We start from the raw sequence: 7,323 nt of genomic DNA on the forward strand, positions 1-7,323 counted from the left end.
TTGCCAACGCGCAAGCCGTCGGCGTCCCATTGGTGCGCATCACCGTCCCAGCCGCTTGCTACACTCCTAGAGCTCTTCGCCGTGGAGGAGGGTACCACCACTCTGTCTGGCTAGCTCCGTCTCGCTCGCTCTCTCTGTCTATCTCAAGGGATTGGGGAATGGATAAGAGCGGCAGGAATGGATTAGAGAAAGGAGAAGAACACACACACACGGACGAGAACAGAGAAAGGAGAAGACACGATCCGCGGTTGTACACACACGCGCACGACAAGGAAATCAAATTCGAGCCAGAAGAGTCCTTGGATTTTTATTATCTGACAGGGCAAGGTTTACAATTTTAAGAAGAGGAAGCCCATAAAATAAAATCTAACAACACACGCACGACCCGTATAACCCCATCTCGTTCAAGGAAACGTCTCCTCCGCTGTCTTCGCTGGCTGCGTCGTTATCGCAGATAGCCGTATTGTAGTTTAATTTGATGCAGGCCGTAATGCATTTATGTTGGTTGCATTCACCAATATCAATACGGGCGCAATCTTTCAGCTTAGCGCCTGAACCACACAATTTACAGATGCACCCGAAAAATCATGTTAGTAAGTGTTTCCATGATCCTAATTTACAATACGGAATTTCAGTACTACGATCCGAGCCAGCTTAACTTACCGGAGGAAATGAGGAGCAGGGCCAAGGAGAAGGCAGCAAGCAGTTGAGCGCTGTTGGACGCCATGACCAATTGCTCGACCAAATGAAATTGTTGGATGCGATGGGAGTGTGAGGAGAAGAACGTGATGATGGAGTGCTATTTATACAAGTGATGGAAGTCTTAGCCTCTTGGCCCTGCATTAATGTCTCAGAAGGATATGTTAATCAAAATGTTGCATATTGGTCAGAATTAATTGTGTTCATTGATGTTGATTAATACTTGCCTAATCTCTAACCCCAGCTAGCTTGTGGCTTATTACAAAGGTCGCTAGTGTGCATTCGTGAATAACCCGAATAAATGTTGTAGTAGTAAATACGTATACGGGTAATGAACGTTGATATTATGTAGAAAATAATTGCATGTTGATATTAGGTAGAATTTAAATTAAACATTAATTGTGAGATAAGCACAAACATTAATTGTGAGATAAGCACAAACATTTGATTGACCTAATTTGATGGCCGAGATTAATTGAATGTGTTCCTTGGGTCTTTTTATATTGGTATATAGATATAGGTGCAAGTCAGTTATCATTGATCAATCTCTACTCTAAAAGGGAAGTTGGTAGCTCGATATCCTGGTTTATTTTTGCCTCACCTGTTTATTTTTGTCTAACCTCCCATCATCCCCCTTGCATTGGTTTATTTTCGCCTCATCTCTCAACACCCAATCCCATTGGATTTTTCTCCCGCATATTAAAAAACCAAATCCAATTAAAGGGGGGGGGGGGGGGTTTCTTGTTTGATGCTTGCTCTGGTAGTTGCTGGTTCAATTCATTTACAAAAATAATAGTAAATAATAGGAAATTCAGAATTCAGAAATCCCAGCATATATGTGAGATAATCTTTCTAAAAGACATACATAAGTTTTTTCCCAATATTCTTCCAAAACAAAATCAAACAATTCTCAATAACGAATCGCTAATCGAGTGCATTATCCCATTTATTATTATCATTATCTCTACTATTAAATGACAATCGAAACTTTACTAATACAACAAAAACAACATATCTTTTTCGTATCTTATGAAATCACATATATTTTCTTATCTTACCAAATCACCTATATCTCTACTATTATAAGGAGTTGGTAGGCCAACACGCATTGTTTACTTTTGCCTTCAACTCCCACCACCACCCCTCCATGAATGGGAACCTTTCATGCAAAACTACTCATAATCTCCTTGATAGGTATGTTTCATTGATGGACTTGCAAAAATCTGAACGTATCAGAACATTCCTCACCTTGATAGGTATGTTTCATTGATGGACTTTCTTTTCATGCCTGTGCACATGATCCACTTTATGTTACAAATTATGGTTAGAACTCTCCTTAATAAATAGATTTCTTTGATCGCATTGCCTTTCCATAAAGTGGTACACATAATCTTCTTCATTTGAAGAAGTTTGGCCCTAGGTTTTCTTACTTCTCGTATCTGCCTTGCCCATGGATCTGCCGTTGACTATCGTCCATTTCGCAGCTCTGGCGCCAGCGCCAGCCTCGGCCATCTCCATATCGGTATCCCCTACCCAGGGAAACACAGGGTCGGGCCGTCTAAGCCACCAACGGTCACGTAACTACTGTCAAAATCAATATAGGTCAACTATAAATAGTGGCGGACAGGGCATGTCACCCGCCACTGCTACTTTTCCAAAAGGGTAGTGGCGGGTAACAGGACATGCCCGTCACAGTTACGGGCATGTCTATGGTGGTCGCCGGTCACAACCGCCACAGCTAGGCCCTACCAAATATGCCCCCCCTGGATGGAAAATGTAGTGGCGAGCGCCGACCAAGTACCGGCCACTGGTTGGTAGGGAAGCATTGGCGGACATTTCTAGGCACCTGCCACAACTATATTTTGGCAAGCACGCCAACTAATTCAAATTTTGGAAAAGTTTGTTATGGCGGGTGCACGTGCTCTCCCTTCACTGCTCTCCTTGTGTGCCCGCCCAACAACCGTTGATAGCAACTTTCATTTCCACCATTTCGTCTTTCTCTCTGCCATTTCCTCTCCCTCCTTCTCTTCCTCGCCGTCCTGCGACTGGACCGCTGCCGTAGTCCCTCCAACTAGCTGGCAACGCCTTCCACGCGTCTGACGCCGTGAGCGTCGTTCTCCACCTCAATTGCGCGTAGCCCCCATCTTCCGCCTCGACCGCTACTGCCGTCCTCCACCTCGACCGCCGCCTCGACCGCCACGTTCGACCGCCGCCCTCGACCGCCATCACGTCAGCGGCTGGAAAAGCGGCCAACGGTATAATCAATCTCCGTGACTAAATTACGCTCTAGGGTATAGAATTTGCATCTTATGAATTTGTAGATTAACAAGTTGTATAACATATAAGAATTTTCAGTACCAAATAATTGCTAAATATGACAAGTGGCAATGCTGTTTAAATTTTCTTACATATGAGAAGTGCATGGGCTTCATTTTGTTGACAAGTATTTGAAAAAGAGTGAAAAAGAGTTTGCGAAACGTTGATTCATTTCCGTTTTGTCAAATTTCTGTTGCTCCATACGTCAACTTTGTAAGAAAAATTAATGTCGAATTTCAATTGCTATGACAATATTGTTTAGCTTTGTAAGCAAAGTTAATTCCGAATTTACATATGACAAGTGCATGTGTTTTCAAATTGAGTGCCAATGTTTTGATGAAACATTGATTAACTTCTGTTTCATCAAATTTCTGGTACTCAAAATATGTTCAATAGTCAACAAACTTCATGCCGAATTTACATATGACAAGTGCATGGGTTTTGAAAATGAGTGCCAATGTTTTGATGAAATGTTGATTAACTTCTGTTTCATCAAACTTCTAGTACTCAAAATATGTTCAATAGTTAGCAAAGTTCATGCCGAATTTACATATGACAAGTGCATGGGTTATGAAAATGAGTGCCAACGTCTTGATGAAGCGTTGATTAACTTCCGTTCCATCAAATTTGTGGTACTCAAAATATGTTCAATATTCAACAAAGGTCATGCCAAATTTTATCAAACCCTTCTTAGTCACTGCCTCCTCTCAGAATTACAATTAATAAGTGCTTCATAATTATTATTAGGAATCATTAGGCATCCCATCTACCATATCTGCAAATGTCCATGTATGGACAATGTTGATACTGCAGTAGATTTTAGACTCTTCTTGACGAAGGGATTTCAAAAAAGTGGTAACATTCTTTAACCTCAACTAGTATTCTATTCAAACCATTTGTATAATTATTGTACTGACTTTATTGTTAATGATGACGTGCTGCATAGTGTATCCCATGCAACATAAGGGTTGACTTCAACAATTTATGCGGTAACGTTATGTACTTTGACGATGATATGGGGTGCACATTCGAACTAGATGTGCGTAAATGGAAGGACTGAACCATCATATATTCTAATGGATGGAAGCAGTACATTGCACAGAATAATTTCATCGAAGGAGAGTAGATATCCTTTTCCCTGAATGGAGAGGTGAACAGGTTTAGGACAATGTATTTTTGCAACGATGACGATGACCAGGATCGTGATGATAGCCATGACCACCAGGATGATGAAGACAGCCAAGATGACGAGGGCAGCCGTGAAGATGAGGACAAATCGAATGACGATGACAACCAAAATGACGAGGATGAGCAAGATGACGAGGGCAGCCATGAAGATGAGGACAAATCGAATGATGATGATAGACATAATGACGAGAATGAGGAAGCTTACTCTGAATGAGACCCTGAATGTTACAGTGATGTTACCATCGAGTGTGGCCTTCGTTTGGAAGCCCTTTCTGCACCGTTTAACTAAAACCAATGTCATCAAAAAAGTCATGGTGGGATGTTTTGTATTCTTTTAACTTTTTTGTGCATAACCAAGCATGCTGAGATTTCTAACATTGTGCATCAAACTGAGCACCCGACCATGATAATAGTGGAGGTTTCCAGGCACCGCACGCCACTGCAATGTCGTACACTTGTGGCGAGCACTAGAGACGTCTCGTCACTGCTGAATTAAGCAAGGAAGTCCCCCTGAGGATTTTCCTGTGGTGAGCACTTAACTCGGCCCGCCACTACTTCTTTTCAAAAACAGTTATGGCGGGTAACAAGTGGAACACGCCACTTATTAGAGTTCACCTATAAGCCCTTTCCCAGTAGTGGGGAGGAGGCCTTGATGACTGCCGTGGTAGCACGGGCTAGCAAGCACGCTCGACTCCGCCCACGACCACACCTTGACGGTTGTTGTGGACCCCGGAGAGCAGCATCCTGGTGCTCGTCGGCGACGAGGAGCGCCCGAGTGGAGGCCGCATCGACACACTGCCCCCGCCTGCGATGGGGCCTGTAGATCAGGGTGGGGATGAACGGATTCGGAGGATGGATTGCCGAAGGCGGGCGTTCCCGGCGATGGAAGGCGGCGACGTCATTCTGCACAGCAAGGGAGAAGAGGGATGAGAGGGGGCGGTGAGCAGAACGATACAAAGAGGAACGGCACGGGGTAGCTGTGAATGAACCTGGCGGCGCTCGGCGGTCGCCGAAGGCGCGGGAGATGTGGCGGGGTCGCATTGGATCGAGCCCCCTGCCCAGGCTCCTTCTTGTGCTTGCTGGTGAGATGGGGAATGGGTGTGGTAGACTAGTGGTGCAGGGTGGGCGGAGAAGAGCGTTCGGGCGGCTTCTCCCTTGTCACGAACGAGCACTGGGATGACGTGGCCAGACAGAACTGTAAGATGCGTGCATTTCGATCCAATGACAACTAGCACGTTCGGGGCAAGATGGCAAAACATGGAACGTTCGGGACTCATTGATTCCGAACTTAATTGGTCCAACAAAAGGAAAGGAAAATTAGATGTTTTGGAGCAACAAAGGAGTAGAAACTTTGCCTGGTGATGGTCAACCGTAGTCTAACAATTTGAGGACGTCACTGGAGTGTTTTTTCCTGGAACCGCTTCTTCTCGCGCGTATATTGGAATAATCCAAACATACCTACATGTGTTGATGCTGAAGTAGGAAATTTTATTGAGTCGGTTCAGTTTCCGTGTAATAGATGTATCAGTTTTCTAGATGTATACGTGTGGGTTATGTACTAGATCGTGTCCGACTTGTAACTAGTTGTCTTTTGTATTATTTTTTATTTTCCTTTTTCTTTTGCTTTTTCAAGAAATGTTCAGGAATTTCAAATATTAGTTTAAAATTAAAGAAAATTGTGATTCCGATTTTTTTTGGAAAAAAAGTCAAGAAATGTTTGTGTTCTCCAAGAAAAGGTTCGCAAATTTATTAAAAGCTCTTGTTTCAAAAAATGTTCAAAATTTGAAAAAAATATATGTTTTCAAAAAATGTTCATGTTTTTTAAAACTGTTTACACCTTCTGAAAATGTTTTCGCTCTTCATATGTATTGATTTGCTTAGCCTGTTCGAATTACTAAACTTTTTATTTGGAATCCAATTTTACTAATCAAATTCACCCTTTAATAGAACGGGTTACGCACAAATAAGTGGCCTTCAGGTGTGAAGTCAGATAAAAGGCAACACATGGTGATGTAATTTCGTTTGCACACACTCTTATTTAGTCTCCTATCTGATCAAATAGCAAATTAGCTTGATTGTGGACATTTTTGAGCAACTTGGATACTTTCTAGCATATTTGAATTTAACAGAATGGTAAGAAATTCCTTTGTGCACAAGTATTGGAAAACATATTTTACTTGAGTTTACTACTCACGGGTGAACTTATCATTCCGTCACAGGGGAGGGATTCTTTATGGGAGGTTGATCCTTGGGAGACGAGACAAATTCATATGAGATTCCAAGATCACTTTCAAAAAAAACTTCAAATCGACGTTGGTGTTGTCCATGCCCAGATATGCGAAATCGGATATGTTGCTGCTCAATAATATTGGAGTTGATTCTTATCTAGGTAAATAATCCAATAAGTTTACTAGCTATTAAAGTTGCAATACTTTTTATCGTGTGTTGTGAATAGTTCAAGCTTGTACTCGCGGCTCGAAGGGTTGAGACAGAAGAAGCAAAATTGACTGCATGGGTGAATACAAAAAGATGGAAAAGCACATGTAGCAATACAAAAGGATGTCGTATGCTTTTCTGAATTTCTTCTATCATTCTCTTTGTCCTACACCTATCTATTGATGCGCTATGTAATAAGGGTTGTTTATTAGTTAATCATTCTGCTGAATGAAGCTAAGGATGGCCAAAAATGATCCATGAGGTGTTAACCTGACTAAGAGGTTTCCAAAACCCGTCCAGATTAACAATTAGTTTGTGGATAGGTATAACTCTACGACATTGCTAATGAGCAGTTGCCACTAACATCTTTCTGCACAACCATGCCGTCATTCAAGTGCACATCCCTAATGCAACAACGAAACTGAACACAACATTTTGAATAAGAAATATTCACGTGCAGAACCGGGCTGTATTACCGGTTCGTAAGGGCCTTTAGTGCCGGTTCTGCAACCGGCACTAAAGGGTGGGGACTAAAGGTCTCCCCCTTTAGTACCGGTTCTGCACGAACCGCCGCTAAAGGGCCACCACGTGGCACGAGCCAGCGCCGGGGTCGGGGAGCCCTTTAGTACCGGTTGGTAACACCAACCGGCACTAAAATATTTGGGGTGTTTTGGTTTTATTTTT

General features: G+C 42.6%; 1 long non-coding RNA gene across 1 annotated transcript; it reads right to left on the reverse strand.

Annotated features, from left to right (window-relative positions):
* Positions 1-281: 281 nt before the first annotated feature.
* On the reverse strand, positions 282-842 carry LOC123048562 (uncharacterized). Its single transcript, XR_006423316.1, has 2 exons — positions 664-842; positions 282-551 (listed from the first exon to the last, which is right to left on the reverse strand). It is a non-coding gene; the product is annotated as an uncharacterized lncRNA (long non-coding RNA).
* Between the last annotated feature and the right edge of the window lie 6,481 nt (positions 843-7,323).

Source organism: Triticum aestivum, chromosome 2D (genome assembly GCF_018294505.1).
Source record: "Triticum aestivum cultivar Chinese Spring chromosome 2D, IWGSC CS RefSeq v2.1, whole genome shotgun sequence".
Lineage (NCBI taxonomy): Eukaryota > Viridiplantae > Streptophyta > Magnoliopsida > Poales > Poaceae > Triticum > Triticum aestivum.